Raw genomic sequence first — 21,370 nt, forward strand, 5'->3', positions numbered from 1 at the left:
CTCATAATAACTAATCATATGTGAATGAAAAATTATTTTCTAATGACAGGATTTCCATAAGGGAAGCCACATGTCGCACATTTCATGTGACGGGTGGAGAGAGAGACAGAAGCTGTCATGGAGACGGGTGGAGAGAGAGACAGAAGCTGTCATGGAGATGGGTGGAGAAGTGATGAGAGCAGGAGGAGATTGCTCCTCATACGAGGCCTCAGGCTGTTATTACCGTATCATGAGAACAATCAATCACATGGGGTTAAAATGTACACGCTGTTTCACGGCCACTTTAACATGCAGGATGAGATCATGAATAAGGCACAGACTGGGGTTTTCACACTGCTGGGACCTCAGGTTACCTGCACCTGATTGAACATAATATGTAATACACACCGATCAGCCATAACATTATGACCACGTGCCCAACACTTTGTAAGTCCCGCTTTTAACAGCCCTGACCCGTCGAGGCATGGACTCCACTGGACCTCTGAAGGTGTGGTATCTGGCACCAAGACGTTAGCAGCAGGTCCTTTAAGTCCTTTAATAGTGGGGTCTCCATGGATCGCACTAATTTGTCCAGCACATCCCACAGATGCTTGATTGGATTAAGATCTGGGAACTTTGGAGGCCAAGTCAACACCTTGAAGTCGTTGTCGTGTTCCTCAAACAATTTCCGAACCATTTCTGCAGAGTGGCAGTGTATTATCCTGCTGAAAGAAGCCACTGGCATTACGGATTACCATTTCCATGAAGGGGTTTACTTGGTCTACAACAATTGTTTCGGTAGGTGCAGGGTCCAAAATTAGCACCCGCCACTCGCCAAATGCGGGTAAAAATCTAATTTGGCGACTAAAATAAATGACGTCGGGCGCCAGGGACGGGTGCTCCCATTACTACAAAACATACTTTAAGTTGTTGACTAAGTTTTGTTTTGCAACGACTCTGCACGATGCTGGCGTGAGTCCGTGAATAATTGACCCTCGCTGACCACCATCGGCGCACTCACGCTTCTGTTATTTAGCTTGCGCAGGGCTTTAGTGCGTCAACAATCTGATAAGTACGAGTTTACACTTTCACTCGTCGCACCTGAAATGTAGCAGGTGTAACAGAGCAGCTGTTACAAACGTGAACTAGTTCTTGGTGGACTTTGAGCGTCCTTTGTTTACTGCTATGCGTCCTTTGGACAGTCACACAGTCACACAGGTGTCGGCTCTACAGGGGCTGCTACACGCTACAACGCTACATTAGCAGCCTACACCAGCTAATGGGGACTTGTTAGCTACAGCAGCTAATAATTCAGTTTCATGGTGTGGAGACGTATTTCCAATTCACTTCAATATTTCACAGCCATGTCGGTTGTCTGTGGCTGTACTTTGGCACAGTGATGTTGTGAGCTAAATGCTAGTGTCAACATGCTCACAAACATGCCTATATTTACAGTGTTAATATGTTTAAGGCAGTATTAAGTGTCATCGTGCTAGTTTAGCCTGTTAGCATGCTAACAGTTTCTCATTAGAACAAGATTAACATTAACCTTAAACAGGCTAAGGTACAAAGTGTACAACAGGAGTTCTGCAACAGGCGGTGTAAAGACCCAAATCGAGCATACGTAACCTCAGGAAACATTTGTAATGTCTTTTACTGTATTTACAAAGTTCAGTTCAAAAACTTGTCTAAATGGTGTTAGAGTCTCTGTAACAGTCGGGAGGCTTTGGCCCGAACCCTGCCAGCAGGGGACATGGTTGAGGGAGCAACAGGTTCAGAACCAGGTAAGTGGTCTGTAAGAACAGACAATCCAATTAGGGCGAAGCAGAAGGCAGGTCAGAACAAGGCGAAGGGTTGGTAAGCCAGCAGGAAGGGATATACACTCCGTAGCAAATGTGAGGTGAACTCACACGGTAGAGCTGACACTGGAAAAAGCCAAACAGCTCAGGGAAGAGGCAGACAGAAGCCAAGGACGCAGAGGCAAAACTTGTGGTCGGGGACAGAAGGCCGAGGCGTTTTCCGGGATAGCAGCGAGGTTTGGTGGTCAGAGGCAAGCAGGGTCGGCAACGGGTAATCTGTCCAAGGAAGAGTGCTGGAAAGTCTTACAAGAGTGTTAAAGAACAATCTGGCAAGTGTGAGATCAGGAGAGGATATATATTGGCTTGATTACTGATAAGAAGCAGCTATATGCCCAGGTAAACTGAGTGAGTTGATTTAACCACTTGATGCCATGAATTTACGTCCAAAATTTCTTGGCAGTCCCTTCAACAGTTCTGGAGATATTTCACTCTGAAACCAAAACTGACAACCTTCAGTATTTGAGGATTAATTCACTGAGAAACATGAAGGACTGCAAAACATTCCATGGCAATCCATCCATCCACAATGTTGAATTGTTGCTGAACTAACAAGCTACCTCTACATCTCAGCAGGACATATGGTGTGCTGGAGGGAAATCTTGCATGACGATACAACAGTGTTCAGCAGAGGGAATCTTATCTCATCAGAATCTTTATGGACTATTTACATGTGAAGTGTGTCTCTCTTCTCTCCCTGACACACTGCAGAGTTTGCTCATCATTTCAGTCTAACACAAGCTCGGGGTTTCCATTCCCCTCATTGATGCTTGCTTCCTCTGTGTCTCAGAAAGAGCCTCAGAGGCTCATGTCAGCTCCCTCAGCAGATGGCTGGGGCAAACTCACAATGACAAGCCTCCATTTCACTGATGCTTAAAACATGATTTCACCGACTGTTGGAAAACTGTTTAATCTTTAACCTATTTTCACACCGGAGCAGTGAGCACACGTTCCTCATCAAAGGATCAGCTCTCAGACTCTTCATGAAACTTTCTTTCTCTTTGTTTGAATCCCTAAAATACATTTCACTGCAGCTGCAATAAGTGCAAACATGATGAAACACACACTATAAAGCAAACACTGCTGGCTTAAATATAGCTGCATTCATCCTGGTGTCTTGTTGTGTTGTCACTCAGACGTAACACTACAGTGTTGTTTACAGAACTTGTGTTTCCAGGCTTGCATCATTGTGTAGGTGTTGTGAGGCTGTCTTGTCAGTCTTTTCGAGTGAGCCTGTCTCCCACTCTCTCACAGCAGGAGTCCTCTCAGCAGCAGCAGACACACTGAACGTGGTGACATGTTTCATGATCCTGTAGACGTTGAAGGGGAGAGAGATGCTGGAGGGTTTCATTTGTTTACCTGTTTGTTTGTGTGTGTGCGTGTTTCTGTCAGACACCTCGTGGCTGTGTGTACACACACAGACGAGACTCAGCTAATATTTACACTCTCTAAGAACCTAGTTTTCTATTTGTAGCTGCTCTCTTGTGTTAAGAGGCTGAATGAAACTCGATGGTTTGAGGTTCTGAGTTGAGTTTATTGTTCATAAAAGATGTATTTCATGAAAGCTTATTGCCCAAAACGTGCTCCTTCATTTCAATAAACTTGATTTTATAAATCTGCATTAAAAAGTGTATTTTATGTATGTGAGGCAAAAAAAGTGTCACTAAAGTCGATAAGAAATTTTCAGTCCAGTAAGGATCAGGTGTGACTCACTGTTGGATATTGTTACCTCATACAGTGTTTACTGTCTGCAGACAGATGCCCTCAGAGCTAACATGCTGACCTCAGCCTTCTGTCACACAGATCAGCATCTTACAGAAGAAAAAAGAGCTGCATCGGTTTCTAAAGTGCTTTTTTGAGCCACCTAAGCCTGATGCTCAAAGAGTCCAAAACATGTTGAAAACTTATGATGAGAGTAATTTTACATTCTGGCTTCAGTTTATCGACAAAGACAGTAAAAGTTAAGCTAGCAGACAAACTCACAGCCTGCTATTGAAACTCAAACAGCTAAAGATGTGACCCATGCAGGCTGCCGTACATACTGTTCAGCATGTGTCCAAATATTGAGTGTGCTTTCTGAGCTTTGCATAAAGAAGCTGCTGCTGTGAGTACAGCCTTAGGAAAGGGAGAAACTATGTCTACACAATAAGTACACACATACACAAACACACACTATTTTAAACTGAAAGGTGGATATTAGCTTTAAACGCTACCAAGACCAATCGGCTACTTTATCTCAAATAAAATTAGTTATGATAAGTTTGCTCGTGTTGGTCGTATCAAGGTGTTTATGGACTTCAGACGTCTGCCTGCTGCAGTTTCTGTGTTATTTTCCTCTTTAGAATGAACCAAGGACAGATATTCATGGAGATTAAAAGAGGACACCACAGACTGTGGCAGCGTGTACTTCTACTTCGAGACTGCAGTCAAATGAACTATATTATCACTTCCCATGCTCTCTCTAAAGTATATTTCTGAAGCGTCTCACACAACATAGACACACCTGGTACACATGAGTGTTTCTGAGCTCCTCTAAGTGCTCACTTTGTCTGTGCACATTTCCATCCAAGGTTACATCTATCTAAGTCTTCATGCCCGCAGTCTGGCTGAGCCAGCTGGATGCTTGACCAATCAGAGAGCTCCAAGAGATGATGACTTTGCACCTCAGCTCTCATAAATGAAGCAGCTTCTGCAGCTGCAAGGCCGAATTTCTTTTCTCAAAGTGATTCAAAAACTGATTTCAGGGGACAATTTAAGAGTCGGAGGTCTCACTCTGCTTTATATTTCTGAACTGGAACAAAGATAAAGTCCATCAAGCTGTGAATTTGTCCAATCAGGTGTTGTGAGAAGAGTTCACACAAGGCTTCATGAGGACAAAACTGCTGCTGATGAAACTGCAAAGAAAACATTGTCGTGTATTTTTTATGCACTTTTGACGAATTCAACAACTTAAAAAGACCTTGACTGCTGCTTTCTATGTTCCTGTTTAATATCATCAAAGACCTTCTCTAAATTAAAGTAATTTGGTGATGGCTAGATTTTGACTTCTAATGAAGCTTTTTATTCTCTGAAGTGCTGCAGTTCTTCCGTTTGGTATGTGAGCTACAGAAACCTAAAAGCACAGGGTCACTGCAGGTGTTTCATCATCATCTCAATACTTCAAGGTCATCTTTTGTGGAGCGCAGAATTACAGGACGTGATACCCAACCAACATGTGTGACCTTGATTTTGGTAGTCGCTGTATAAATCAATGTGCCTCCTCCTCAGCAGGCTGTGAAAGAGACGCATGTAAATAATGGACGACTTGTCATTCATCACTGTCGTCACCTTGACACCCAGCAGGAAATAACAGCCCAGCCAGCGTGTCACTTCCTGTGTGCAGATACTTTGTCTTTGCTTTAAACTGTTTAGCTGTTGAGCTGAATGTCCAATACTGTATAATGACAGGCACACACACACACACACACACACACACACACACACACACACACACACACACACACACACACACACACACACACACACACACACACACACACACACACACACACACACACACACACACACACGGACTATAACAGATATAGTAAAATATCATGAATGGAAACAGCTTCATTTCATCCTTTCAGGAGCAAACATCTGTTAGCACACAAACATACATAAGAAAGTTGCACATGTTGTTTCATGCTCTGTATTTAAATGAGTCATTATGCAACATTCGGGGCAAATTTGGCCGCAGCACTAATTCAAATTAATTAATTAATTAATTAATAATTAAAGCACCTAATTCACAAACACCAGCGCTAACAGCACCGCGCAGTTAGCGTGAAAATATTAGCGCCTGCAGAGAGCTGGTGGTAACTGCAGCGCAGTGTTATAGGGGCTGTCACGCTCCGAGTTTACACTGATCATGACGACAATTCTACCTTTTGTGTGACCAAAAAATGTATTTGTCTGTAAAAACAATGTCAATAAAATGTTGTCATTATTAATATTATCAGGAGACCAATCAGTCTGGGGCTGTGCGAGGCTCAACCCCGGCGCACGGGCACAGACGCTGGCAGACGTTCTGCAGCTGTTACACATGACGGGGATTATTTTATAGACGAGCTGCTGTTGTGCGCTCGTTTAAAACAATGAAGCTGCGTTACAGACAGTTAAACTAGTAAACACCTGTCGAGTCTGGACTTTACAACAAACTGTTCAAAGAGCTGCCCCCTCCGCTCCCTGCTCATCATCGATCTGTGCGTAGAGATGAGATCCGTCGGTGAGCGCTCAACTGATTCCTGAGAGCGCAGCAGAGAGAGGAGGTGCAGACAGCTCCTCTCCACAATCAGACACAAAACAACAGCAAACTATGTTCATTGATAGATATTTGTAAATATGATTTGTGCCAAAAATATTGTCTGTCATTTTTAAAGGACGGTCAAATCATTTCCTTTAACACTCTGTAGCAAACTTCCTCCAGCAGATGTTGCATTTTTAGGACTATTTTCCAATGTGCATTTGGTGTCCTGCTGAGTATAGTGTATGTGTGGGATTGACAACGTAAACTAATGTCCATCCTCATTGTAGTGAATGAACATGTCAGCCAGTGAAACAGTGACTGAATGGAGTGTTTATTAGTGTATGTGGGACAACAATGGCCGTCCAGTACAGAGTGCTGTATCAGGATTTGTCAAAGGGAAACACTGGTTAGAAGGATCTATCTATTGTTGACAATGTGAAAAATAAAGAACTTTTACAAACTCATCCTTTAAGTGCAAGCCAGAGCCATCACTGTGTTCCCTGAAGAATGTCAGAGCCAAGGAGGAGGATTATTCAGATGCTGAGTCAGGTCCTCGTTCATTCTCACTCTCTGCAATCGCTCTCTACTGACAGCTGTCAAAGAAATGAACAAGTACGCTGCTACTTTCTGTTGTTCAGCAGGTTGTTTACTTCATATTTCATTCACACACTGATTATAGAAGGAGGGAGTCAGACGCACCTTTGACTGAAAGTGTTCTCCTTCCTCCGACAGTGGAGGGTGACGACCCTGTGACCTTCACTTCTCACATCCTGGCTCACCGTCCACACAACAGGGTTACTGGCTCTGGCTCCCAGGAGCGCCACGCCGTCCTTCAGCTTCACCCTGGAACACAAAAACATTAAAACCAGATGACAGTGGAGCTGTCACCAGCTCACAACATCAGAAAACACACATGGTCTCTTTTACACTCTTTTTCTTTTTGAAACACAAACATGTCAGAAGAAAGACGTGAAGTGAGGCGTCGCTTTAAGGGTCTCTCAGAGGTCACACACAAACTCTTCAAACACTCATCGTCTCTCTCAGACACACAAAGGAAAATAGCTCCTGAATTAAAGATTATATTGTAATGGGTTATTGATGAAGCTCTTATGTACAGAGGTGTGGTTTAGGTAGGTAGGAGGCAGGGTCAGAACTGACGTCCCATGTGGTGGCTTTGACTCATTAACTGATTTCAGTCGCATCTGGATGGAGCAAGTTTTGCCGTGATTGCTGGACGGAGAGCAAAAAAGACGCAGAAGGCAAATCTCTGGAAACAAAGGCGGAGAAAGCGGACTGTGACACACACCCACCCCCACACACGGTTATATTACACACCTTTTAAAACTGAACTACAAAAAAGAAGAGGCTGGCCAACTGGACAGACAGAACCCGACGGGTGTTCAGAGGAGTCGCCCGGGCCGGGTGAGCAGGTCACGGGGAATACGAACGGGGGCCTGGTGGTGAGTCAAATGCAAATAACCCCCAGACAGGAACGTTTCCATTCACCCAGGGAAGTGTAGGTCACATGTCCCAGTCTAATGCAACACGCAGGGAGAGGCACTCGGTTACGGGCTTGCTAACCTTAGCTAACTATAAGAACCAACGAGTCTGGTTTAGTGTAGCCGCGTAACAACATGCTTTACTAATATAAAAGCACTAAAATGTGGCGGGTGGTCCCGGTCTGGAGAAAAGCTGACTTCCACTTCTCATTCTCATTAGTTTTGGACCTTCTTCATTTTGAACAGTAAATATTTTAGTCAACTGAAATGCTTTTAAATAAATAAATAATCAGGAGTCAGGGATAACAGGCTCAAGTTAACCTCTGTGAAAGTGTTTAACCACCGTGGGAGTTCATGTTGAATAAGCGAGTCACACCTTAATGTCCAAACATCAGGACTCTCTCTGGAGCAAGCTCCACTGCCAACAATTGTTGTCATTTCCCCACACCTGTGGTTTTAAAAGGTCTCCAATCTCTGCAGCCTCCATGCCCCCTCTGCTCCACCCTTTCTTCTCTCCTATCACTCCCATTACTGGTGGTCACAGTCTGTCGGAGGCTATACAGGCGCAGGAGAACCATGACCTCCTCTTCATCTTCCAGTAAACTGACACTGTTGCTCTCCTCCTCCTCTGTCACATGAAATTACCATAAAGTACATGAGCAGCTTTCAGCCCAGTTCTTTTCTCACATGACAAATTGCTCTGGTTCAAACCACTGGCACAGATGCAGCAGAATATTTCATGTTGGGAAAAAGAAGACGAGGATGGCAAGAACAGGCAGATCTGAAGTAAAACACCAGCAGCACAAAAAAGGTGGAGAAAGAAACATTGCTGTTCAGTGAAAGACCAACGCTGGGTAATTGGAGGCTGTTCTTGTTCTGGAGCTGTGAGAGACGTGTAAAGGATGAAGGAAAGAAAGTGAGCGTTAACAGGAGGATAATGACATGACAAACCATGCAGCAGTCCTTAGAAGAGCTCAGTCATGACATCGTCTTTGATCTGATCCGGCCTGCTGAGGCAGAAATAACTGGACTGGTGTTGGTGCTCCTGACGGGCAGAGATAAAGGCAGCCGGTGTGGAAGACACAGACAATAACAAGGAGAGCTCAAATCAGCATCTGCCCTCTTGTTTCCCCAGTCGTCACCTCAGCCACGGTGCAGTAATCACCTCAGACTCACAGGCAGACTCAGCTCTGACAGTGGACTGTGTTAGCAATGATTATCAATTAACACGGACTGAACTCTGACAGTGTGCGTGCTGTATTGATCTGATATTAAATATAGCTGCATTGCTTTGTTTCTATATCAATAAATGTATCACTAGTTGGATGATAGAATCACAGCCGTCTCATCCTTTCCTATTCTGTTTCCTCCTCCTGCATCATTCTCACTCTCTCTCTCACTCAGCCATAATCTGACAGAAAGTCCTGAGCATGTGCTCCAGCCATCGAGCAAGGGGGCGAAATAAATGAATGGCATGTTTCAAATGAGATTTGAGCTAATATGATTTCTGGTAAGGGGGGGGCGTCGGAGGGGGGTGGGTGCAATAAAGGAAAGCAATCTGACGGGAGGCCACTTTCACATGCATCAGCACATGAAGCCGCCTCATTAACTCAGTGAAAACCTGCATCAGTGGGACGAGAGTTTACAGATGAGATGAGGCTGGCAGAAGCTTAGACATGATTTCTACAGGATGAACACTGTCACAATAACATGTCAACACACCTGCACTCTGGTCCACCTGTCACATGTTGATAACGTGCATTTTAATTGATGCCCTTTAAACAATTGGAAAATCATGAATACAAGCAACGAGAAAAAAGGAAAGACTATATAAATAAGTCAAAGTCACATCAAAAGTAAAAGTATGAAGTTGTGTTCCAAAACTTTACAGTAAGTGGTGAACAAAGATGTTGGACACAGTCAAGTCAGAGCACTCCTTAGAGCCACATTAGGAGTTAAAGAGTCAGACGATTACAAAGGCTAGATGAGGAGTGAAAAATGCAACAAGTTTATGCGTTTTGATGTTAAAAGTAACATTTGGTCATTTATTAACAGTAAGAGTATTGTATGACTGCAGCACAGATTTGCAATCCTCAGGACATTTATCCTTTTAAGCAGCTGCTGACAATCTCATCAGACCTTACATCTGATGCTCAACATGGGTAAAACGTGACTGAAGCAAATGGTTTGGCTTCATGATGCATTTACTGGTCAATGTGAATTCCTGCCGTTGTTTTAAAATATCAAAAACACTTAATTTAGTTTTCTTTCTTCTTTTAACCTTAAAAACGTTTTTATATGATACTAAAAATTAATGACTCAAAAATGACCCATCAATGTTTTTGTCACAAGTTCCATATTTGTCAGTTTTACTGTAATTTTCACCTCAGCACATGTGCAGAGTTTTTATTCTGTCATTCATATATAGTATAGTATACATAAATTCAAACTGACACTGTGTTCGAATAAAGAGCTAGCACCAAGAGGGAAGGAGAGGAGTATCAGAAGTGTTTTAGAATGGATCGGTTTAACAAGTTATTGACCTTTTTTGTTGAAGGCCACGCCCACTGCCACTCTCCTTTCTGCCAATAAGACCAATAACCATTCTTCCTCATAACCTAGTCTGAACCTTACAGCAGTACAACACTCCACTTAGCAGCACCTTTTGGCATGAACACAAACACCTTCACACAGACACTTGTCCAACATGCCACATATTAGCCTACTAGGAGAACACAGTGGATGCCAAAGGCTGGTGACATGTATGTGACTGAGCAACACAAGAGAGCGGCCTGTAGAACTGCTGGTTGACACTAAATATCATTAATGAGAGAACTTGAACAGAAAACAGAAATGCCTCCAGCTGCTTGCAGTCGAGCAGCAGTGTGCAGAACATTTTCTGATCATGTGTTTTCTCTATTAGAAGAGCTGTGAACAGAGCCTTCATCACATCTTCTTTTACGTTGTGCCACCATAGAGGGCAGTTCATTATTATGTTTAATGCACCATAGGGCGTCCAAGAGGGCACTTCTGCAGCTTTGTTTTGGACATGCAGTCACCTGGGGGAGAAGGGGTTAGCCCCTTGTTTTAAGTTGTGTAAACAACACATTAATATTATAATAATAAAAAGAGAATAAATGTTTGAAATGCAAGTTTTGAATATGTTGTGCATTAGAGGGTTAACATGATAATGTGAGTGACAACGTGCTGTCATTCTAACACACGTCTCTCACTTGATGCCTAAATGACTTTCCTGGTTCTCTCGACAATAAATGAAAGATGAGCTGGAGGCGTTAAAGTGGGTTTGCATGAGTGAGGATGTGTTTGTCTGGAGGAGGTGTAAAGGTCTTTGTAGAGCGCTCAGGGATGGAAGGATAGCTCGGTGATGAAGGTGTTTGAGCACAAAGAGAGAGTGGTGGTTTACAGAGAGCAGCAGGGAGATCACAAAAGACAGGTGTTGTATCAGAGTGGATGAAAAAGGACAGAGGACGGGAGAGAACATTCAGGAGAGGAGGAGAGTTGAAGAGAGGCTACAAGAAGAACTTTTTTCAAACCACAAGAGAGAGAAATATGTGTCAGCGTCATCTTCAAGAGGCCATTTGTACGGTCATTTCTGACACTTACTAAAAATGAACAGAAACAGGAGCACAATGGTTCCCTGTATTTCCACCCCGGTGATAACAGATCATTAGTCACTCAGTAACTTCACACACACACACCTTGGTCTGTGTCTATATCTGATATAGCGTTAACACATGGGCAGAGCTGCTGGAGAGAAATGAAAGTGAGAACAATTGCTCTGATATCAGCTCAGGAACAAAGAAACCACCTTTAGTTCTGACATCACAGGAACGCTCCGGAAAAGGTGGAGCCAGATGGAGAGAAGCTGTAACACAGAGGAGACACAGCACGTTCATACACAGCCTGCAACCAGGTTCTGAAGCATCATTAACTAACACCACTGAAACATTTAAAGCCACTGAAAGACCCCAGAGAGGACAAATTGCTCCAGTGATTGTTAGATGAATCAAGAACACACAATAACTCATGGTTGAACAGATTTTCCCCAATTAATTTTATGAAGGTAGTTTAGCATAATTCAATTACTGACAGCAGGAGAAACTGGACAAATCACATTGAGCTAGTTTAGTCGGCCGGCGTCCCTTAATTCTCAAACGCCTGCAGCTAAATCCAGTTATTGAATGAACACTGGAGCTGTTCAGCACAGAATCCTCCCTCCCTCTGTATCTCTCTTACTCACACACAAAATAATCTCCATCACCTCGGGCTAAAATTAAATTAGCTAGTAGCCAATGACAGGTGACCCAGGCTGGGAGCTGGTTCAATGAATTAGTGAGGTGAAACATGGAGCTGCTCTGACTCAGTTAGCGGAGGAATAGTTGTCTGTGGAGTGTTTTTAGGGCTGAGCGCACACAGGCAGATGCAGAGATAAAGAGAGCTAATTCAATTACTGACTTTGATGCTGTTCTTCCCATTATCAGACCTGGTTAAAAGTGCTGGTGCGTGGCGACGCTGCAAACCCAGGACAAGATGAACACAAGCAGATGAAAAGCAGCGAGTCAGATAAAGGTCTTCTCCAGCCGTGCATCCTCCTGCGTTTCTCACTGTCTCACTCTTTTGTCTCACTCTCATGTCTCTTTTCCCGTCTCCCTCTGTCTGTATCAGTTTCCTCTGAGAGTTTCTGCCTCCCTCACTGGATCTACACTCAGCTGCACTACAGATTTGTGTCACTTGTGTATGAACTGGATCAAGGATCCTGCATGCTTACTTTGTAACTCACTTTATTTAATTGGGACAGATTTTGGTTTGTAAACCTTTAAAGGGTCATTTGCAGGAATTCATGATCTTTCTCACTTGACAGTTTTTGGCACAACACACCTGTGATTAAGAACTTTGTTGGATGTTTTGGCCGTGCTAGCAGCGAGGCTCAGCGGTCAGTCGCTCCACAGTGAAGAACAACAGTTGTTTGGTCTGCCATTTAATTTAGTGCAGAATGTAAATGTCCAGCCAGGATGAAACCCACTGTTCCTCTCACAACATGAGCAGGCTGACATCTGTAGTTTACTCTCAGGAGCTTTGATGACAGTTGGATCGCCATGCGTGGACAAACTGTCTTTATGAAGCAATGATTCATTTTCTATTTGAACAATCGGTTCAGTTTTCTTCAGTTTCTCAGTCCTTTTTTGTAAAACTCCACTTTCTTCCTGTCTGTCTTTTTTGCTTCAACACAAATCAATGAACAAATCAATGAACTTTTCACCCTCAGACCAAGTTAAAAATACAGCCGATGGAAGCACCACTGACATCTCCAGTTCAAAGTGCGATCCAGCTCAATAACCTTGCAACAAACACCACCTTGTCTCCAAGCTGCAGAAAGTTTGTGGCACTCAACTTGTTCAAAAAGGAATCAAAGTAGAAAAACATTTGACTCAGATAGAAAAAGATTGAAGAATTGTTTGGAGAGAAGGATATATCCAAGCGGACTATCATCACCTAACCTTCATCCACAACCTCTCATTTCCTCTGGAGCTGCTGGGAAAGTGCTGCCTTGTGTGAGGCTCACCTGCTCCTTCACTTTGCCCTCCTCATGTCACCGTTCTTCACAGATCAATATCTGTGTGATCTAAACGAGCTGGTGAACGCTGGAGCTTTGAGGGTGTTGGCGCTTTGAAAGGTTAAAAGCTCCTCATCTATCTCGGGACAAAGATGATCGAAGGGAGAACTTAGTCATTTCAACCTTGAGTGGATTTTATTGAGTGCTACTTAATTTAGGAGCTGCTGACTGTCACCAAATACTGGACACGTATACAATCACATGGATTTACAAGGAACTGTACTGTCCAAGAAAAGCACAGGAGAGGAGGTGATGCCTTCAGCTGAATTCTCTCTTCATTCATATCTGGATGCCTGAAAAACACAGACTGTCTGTCGCTCACATTTAAAGGGGAAAGCAGTCAGATGACAGATGGAGCTTGGACCTGAGGTCTGGGAACAAACTCCTGCCTTTAAGAAAAGAAGAAGGAATAACTGTCAGAGGACTTCAAATGAGACGAGGTTCAAAATGTGAGCCGGCTGTCGCCTCATGACATGAACGAATCCATGACAGATCAAGAGCAATCATACGGGCAGGAGCTCTGAGGAATGAGTTTCAGTGGAATCAGAGAAGCCCCTGAGCCTGTCAGAGGACAGGAACTTTCATCTGAACACCAGGGCAGGTTTTATGAATCTTAAACACATCTTAGTGGAGAGAAAATTATTATTTGGTGTTTTAAACAGAGGCGTCTGTAAAATATAGAAGTCACAATGACTGAGGATTCTCCAAACTCATCATGTTTGTGCATCAGCTGATCAATACAATAAAGAGGTTGGCTCGAAATATAACTGAGGAAAGGAAAGGAACAACATTCAGTGGTTTTACGGCAGAATGCAACCCTAACTCAAGCGATCACAGAGGAGAGAGATGTAATTAAAGCATTTACTGCTTTAAAATGGGAAGCAGAGAAAGAGAACGAGAAGGGAAAATAATGTGCAGCTCATAAAAAGTGACATTTATCAAAGCCTACAGCTCAAACCTGTCAATCACTGTTTTTTCTTCAGTCTGCCCCGAGCTCTCATCATCTCTCTATGTTGCATTATATTTCAGCTTATTTCACAAAAGTAAAAAACAGTGAAGGAAAAAGACAACAGAGAATACATGATACTCTGAATACAGAAACAGGCTGCATGTGGGTGGGTACTGACTGAAATGACAAAGAGGTCCTTGTGTGTGCAGCAACTGTGTACTTGAATGTGGGCCAACGGGATGATGACACTGAGGGGTGTGACAGCGCAACGGCTACGGCCAAAAGCAAGTCACCTCCAGTAAATAACAGCCCGACTCTCCTCACCACTCAAAATGTAAAATATTTCAAATCTGGTGTCCGACATGTCGGATATTTGGAACCTCATTTGTGTCACGGGATTTGTGGAGTTAGCGCGGGATTTCAGATTAGCACAAATATGAAATATATGTCATGTTGGTTTTCCTTCTTTATTTCCATTATTGTACACCAAGCAGTGAACTAAAATCTTCCATTCTTCATTTGCTTTAATGCTGGATTTCAGGAATTTACGACTCCTGCTGCAGTAGATTAGCTGAGGAAATGAGGTCATGTTGTGGCAGACAGAAGCTTGATCCCTATGGCTGCCATTTGAATGGAAGTCTATCTGCATGCGTCGGGCCTAACCCCTATTTAACTGGATACTGATTCCAGTTAAACCTATATAAGGTTGCATCCTTTGGATGAAAATTAGACTGTACATTGGATTTGTTGGGCCGGACAGATGATCTAGGACTGATCCAATAGTTGGATGCATGCAGAAGGGACAAGTAGTATAATCTCAGGATGTAGTGGGATAGATTAGGGCAAGTTGGTAAACCTGACGTAGGAACGGTTACACAGATTAACACAGATGCTGTCAGTTGGTGCAGTGACACGGCACATGCACGGGATCTATCCTGGTGAAGGCCGCATGTCAAAGCGTTTTGGTCTGACCATGAAGTTGCATATTTGTAGTGTTCAAGAATTGTGACCTCTTCAGACTGTTTACCTTTCCCATGCACATTGGAAGCAGGTTAAGTTGTGCAGGTCACAGGGCTGATACATAGAGACAGAAACTCACTCGCACTCACACCTGTGGAAAATGAAGGATTACCAATTAATTAAAGTTGTGTGTCTCTGGACTGTGAAAAGAAGCTGGAGAACTCAGAGTGTACTCGGCGGGTACCAGGAGAGAACAAATGCTAAATGCTAAGCTTCAACACGCTGCAGCCCGACAGGTGACAGGTTAAAAAAAGAAGCTTGTTGCTGTGAGGTGACGGGACTAACCACTGCACCACAATGCCACCTAGTTAAGTCAGTTTCATTTATCTCGACAAAAGTTTGCCTCAACGGCTTCACAATCTGTAGTCAGTGAAACATCCCGACAGTTGAACTGATACATTTTTGCCAATGGTGTTTCACCAACATGTCATCATCCCAGGCCGTCAAATCCCGACGGTTTATAACAACTTCAACCAAAGGTAGGGTCTGTTCTCTGTCATACCGACGAACATGGTCGGGTCTACTTTCTTCCTGTCTAACACATGTAATGTCAAACGGTCTGTTTGGTTGGGTTGGACACAGAAACTACAGCGTGGAGGTTACAAGGTTACAATGGTTAAACGTCATGTTTAAGCAATAATGCAGCGTTTACTTTTGGTTTCACACGTGACTCAAACCCTGTTCTCCTGGGCAAAGACGTCCTGTGTTGTTTGGCCCATCCAAAACCACCGACCACCCCCAACAGGCGGACATCGTCAGCCTTTCTCCTACATCACGATCAGAATATGGCCATGGATGGGTTAACTCAACAGTTGAAGGTCCAGTGATAAAGGGGACCTTGTGCATCGATGTGAAACGCCAATGACCTCGACAAAGTGTTGGAATTTGACAACTTGGCATTGAAGGAGGAACAAACAATCATAATAGCCATATGTATGCAAATAACATCAATCTAAAGTCATTACTGAAACAATGAATCTTTGGCTCCACTAAAACATTTTAATCATGAGCGTTACAAATGGCTGACTCGTCACTCTGCCCTCTAATTAGACCATAAACTGCATGAAAACACTGCTGTGGGAGGTTTTACAGGATGTGACACACTGGGGACAAACACAAGAGCCAGCTAGGACTGATGAAGAGCTTTATTAACGGCACTGGGAGCCAGGGCTGCTGAGCAGGGACTAAATGTCTGCGCTCTCCTGACTTCATCTGTAAATGATGTATTGATTTACTGACGGGGGGAATCGAGCCTGCAGGTGTGTGGTCATGTGACACAGGTGATCAGATGTTACAGTTTGTCATTCAGCCGTCTTGATGTTTGGGACCACAGAAGTAATATCTCTGATGTGATTGATTAAATGCTTCCTGCTGGTGAGAGTGAGCCGAGTGAACCTTGGCTACAGCGGTCTTCAGTCTCGGTCTGAATGTCATGTGTTGTTGTGTTACAGGACAGTAAATGCTGGAGTGGCGATGTGACAGGAAATGACAGCCACCATGTTAACCAGACAATACAGACAATGTCCGTCTGAAAACTGTCACAGTGGTGTCACAACATGTTCTCAAAGTGTGAGAGAATCGGCTCCAACTGGAAAAATCCATTTTTGTTTCATTCGCAGTCTCAAGATTTTGTGCACCAACAATCTGAGCGATTCTCCAGAGTCAGAATAAAGCCTGTGTGAAACGTCTGCACAGCCTCCTCTGCTCTCTGCCATGTGCAGGTTATTAGAAAACTCACAGCTGACATGTCAGGTAAATCAGTTACACACCTGGCATGTCAACCAGCACATTAGCTCCATGTGCAGATTCAGTATGTGCACCAGTGGGCACGACTGAAAAGTCACCATCATCAGGCTCCACTACACGCAGCAGACAGGGGAAAGACCCAAGTCACGACACTGTCATCTGGCAGGGTTTGAAATGTGTGTGCGTGCAAGTCTGCGAGTCTGAGAGAGAAAATTAGGAACTTGAGGGATGAGATGGAGACCCAGAGAAAAGTAGTGGTAATCACAGAGCTGACAGAGGGATGATTTAGAGACTGAATAACTGACTTTGATGAAGATCTGGATGAAAACATCTCCATTTAAACTCTGCTGACTGCTGCGTTTAAAACAGACACAAACACATTAAAGAGGGAGTTTGTTTTTGACTAAAACACGACCAATGTCCTCACAAGTACAAGAGATCTGACACTCAATATATATAAAGAATAAACAAAGCCACTTTATAACTGCATTACAGTAAATCATGTGTTTCCCCCTCAGGAGCAGTCACACTGCACGCTACATATTTGTGTCAACACAGGTTTGTCATGTAGCTCGGAGCAAAAGTGTTGGAGTCAGAGCGATGCTGGATCTCTAAATGTAACACAGTGTGGAGGTTCTGATATGAACATTCAGAGCATGAAAGGAGGCGTTCAGCTGTAACTCTTTGTTCTTATTTGGCGCCTCCTGCAGCTCCTGAACGACATTGCAGAACGTAATAACGTATCAGGTCTTTGAAGAAACTGAAAAGAAGAAAAATCTGCAAACTGACAGTAAAAATATTATTTAATAAAATGTTCCGTGTTTAACAACCTTGCAAGACAAACTCATCCTTACTGAATGGTTTCATCATGCTCTGCTCATGCTGTGCGTTTTAGAGACGCTGCAGTGGCTGATTTTGCACTCGCAGGAAAGTGCTCAACTTATATCACCATAGAAGGGTAACATTAATGTGAAATGTGGAACTTACATGCACACAGAGCAAACTTCAGGTCGCCTCATACACACAATAAAACACACACACACACACACACACACACACACACACACACACACACACACACACCATCAGTCTATATGTGAAGGAAACATGGTTTCTTTCTCTCCTCATCAAACACAGTCTCTGTGCAGGATTTAATTTCAGTGCCAGAAAACAAACATTTGCTCATCGTGTGACTTTCACACGTTGCTTGTTGCTGTTCTGTCAGTGCTCATGAGAACAACAAGTCATTCTGCATTTATAGGATTTTGTGCCAAGTTGCACTTCCTCTTTGTTTCCCCTGATCAGGGTCAGACACAACCATCTTTCAAAGAGGATTTTGTTTTTTCACAGAGATTTTTGCAGCGCTAGAAGCGACTTTAATTCCTGTCAGTGTTTCAGTAAATCACTGAGCCACTTTGATGTGCAAATAAATCAGTTGTCTCAGGTTGCAGGTCAGGCCTGTGTTTCCTGCTCTCCTGCAATGCCTCAAGAAGAGATCCATGCTGCTGCATTAGACATGAAGACAGCAGAAAAGCCCACTCAGATAATCATGAGTGGCCTTTTCACACTGCCGGTGGGTCTTTACTCTCATAAGCGGTAAATAGACTGCAGCTTATATCGTGCTTTTAACCTCGTGCAGACAAAGCCTGATCAGCCAGCACCATGTCCTGAGCTCTGCTTCCACTTCACAGGGCCACCAACACGTCCACTGGATGTTTACACTGATCCCTTCACAGACAAATCCTTTGGGCTACTGTGTCTGTTTGTGTGTTTATGTTTGTGTGTGTGTGTGTGTGTGTGTGTGTGTGCCTCCCTTGGGCCACAACACAGCTCGTCTGCACTGAGCCTCATGGAGTGACACACTGAGTGTGTTCCTCAGGTCCTCAGTCAAACACTGGGTGCCAGGGGACGAGCCATGAAAGAGTGAACAAGGACAAGTGGTCCTTCGGGCCTGAACCACCTTTATGAGCCGAAACTGTGAAGCAGAGGATAAAATATAATATATGTAACAATGTTTCCACATACTGGGCTGTTTCCTATAATGTTGAATATGTATTACAGCTGGCCTGTAGACTGCTGAAGAAACTCTTCCACATCTGGACTTTGATAATCCTTTGAAACACAGCGTTCACCATGTTCTAGAAAAAGGGCTGAATTTTATTTTCAAAGCAAATTAATATTTACATCAAACATTTTGGAGACATTCAAACAAACTCTGCTGCACTGACCTTGTAGGTTCTGTTACTGTCATTAGAGTTGGTGGGAACCAAACAGACGATCTGCTGTGGGTTTCATTTAAATCAGACTCTGGTGCAATTTATTTCAAATATAAACTAGACGGACGACTGAATGTGTTCTGTTTGAGCCTCTGAGCCTGATTAATGCTTCATGCAAGGGTTTAACATGAGTCCCACCATACATGGGTCAGATCTAATCCATTGATGGCACTACATACGTGTGTTGTACATGATCAGACAAATAGTCCTTTAACTTTATTTATCCCAATATTTACATTATTTCATCACCTTTGTTCCACCTGGCATGGCGACCTGCACAAGCACTAAAAGAGGAGTTACATCGAGGTAACATATGAGGCTATGTTTCATGTTCAGACTGAAAAGCAGACCGACTGCAGTGAAATCACTCTGTAGTTAATTCATATGTACACAGAACATCCATTCATTATCTGTACCGCTTTTTCTATTAAGGGTTGCAGAGGGGGGGCTGAAGCCGAGCACAGCTGCTAAAAGGCGACAGCCACACTGGACTGATCACCAGTCAAAGCAACATACGAGACCACTATTCCTTGTCCTTGGTCCATGTAGCACTGATGATGCTGTGTTACAAAACTGCACAATAAACAAGTTACAGGGCTGTAAACACAGAATGGACCACAACTAAAAGCAACAATGTATTAATATTCCTGTCTCAGACCAGTTGAAAAAAAAAGAAGATAAAGAGCAAGCTAATAAAAATGTGTTAATAGTACAGACCTGTCGTAGGACTCTAGTGAAAGTGGAACTGCAATAACACCCTGAGGTTTTTCTGTTCCAGGATTTTATTTAGCAGGAAAATCACAAATCCTAAAGCTGGATTCTCACTTCCTTCAAGAAGAGAATTAAATAGAAAATATAGCTGACTATAATTTTTAATGAACTACTTCTTAATGAGATCACAAAGAAGGACATGCTCGAGTAATCAGTGATCATTTGAGGTCACCTTTAAGTCCCATCCAGAAAGCAGCACTCAACATGTTAGACTTTCTTACACTCTTTGTTAGACAGGCTCTTTACTTTGTTGAGTGGTACTCAGTGGCTCTTAGCAAAGCGCTGCACGGTCAATACACTGCAGCCAAAACCTTCACAACATTCACATTATTGTTAAAAACAAAGTAACCCATCAAAGAAGAAGAACAAGCAGCACTTTGAAGCCTCCGGCTGCTGCTCAGACAGTGAGACAGCATTTAGTGCTGCTTTCTGCTTCCTGTTTCTCTGTCAGGCCTCGACACCAAGCAGCAGGACGTGTCTGGGACAGGGCTGTGATTATCTTCTCACATTACATGGCACGTTAATTAGCTCGAGAGTCGTGTACACAGATCAAGATACATCAAACACAAATATATACTTTTTTTGACAAGTGTGCCCTGTGATCTTTTTTGCTTGTTAATTTAAAGCAGAGAACAGATCTTACAATCACTGAAACCTGCATGACATCTCATAGATAACCTTTCCTACCCCAGAGTCATCATAATACTCTGACTTTCTAATTCATGCTGCAGTGAGTGAGGAAGATGAAACAGTGAAATACTGAGGTTAACATCAGGTGAGCCTCGGCTGTGCCCTGAAAACTCAACTGATTTATAAAGTAAAATTAGCTCAAGGCTCAAAGTATTGTCTCACTGTCTGCCTGCTGTCTTTGGCTGTGATTATATATTTGTAGGTTCCTTGGTAGTCCCTGTTAGGCTCATAAATATGACACATGATTGAAATAGTCTTAATAACAAACATCACATAGACTGAAAAGCAAATAGAGATACACTGATCAGCCATAAGATTATGACCACTGACGGGTCAAGTGAACAACATTGATTATCTCGTTACTATGGCTCCTGTCAGCAGGTGGGATGTGTTAGGCAGCGAGTGAACATTGTGTCCTTGAAGTTGATGTTTTGGAATCAGGAAAAAAGGGCAAGTTTAAGGACGTGAGCAACTTTGACAAGAGCTAAATTGTGATGGCTGGACGACTGGGTCAGAGCGTCTCCAAACCTGCAGCTCTTGTGTGCGTGGTGAGCGAAGGCTGGCCCATGTGGTCCGTCCAACAGAAGAGCTACTGTAGCTTAAACTGCTGAAATAGTTAATGGTGGTCCTGATAGAAAGGTGTCAGAACACACAGAGCATA

The 21,370-nt window shown here is 43.3% G+C and overlaps 1 pseudogene; it reads right to left on the reverse strand.

Annotated features, from left to right (window-relative positions):
* The window catches only part of LOC138602370 (transmembrane protein 132C-like), a 99,945-nt pseudogene that overhangs the window by 32,481 nt on the left and 46,094 nt on the right, over nucleotides 1-21,370 (reverse strand).

The sequence above is a fragment of the Semicossyphus pulcher genome, unplaced genomic scaffold (genome assembly GCF_022749685.1).
Source record: "Semicossyphus pulcher isolate SPU_LCO1_2020_fin unplaced genomic scaffold, fSemPul1.0.p SCAF_22, whole genome shotgun sequence".
In the NCBI taxonomy this organism is placed as follows: domain Eukaryota; kingdom Metazoa; phylum Chordata; class Actinopteri; order Labriformes; family Labridae; genus Semicossyphus; species Semicossyphus pulcher.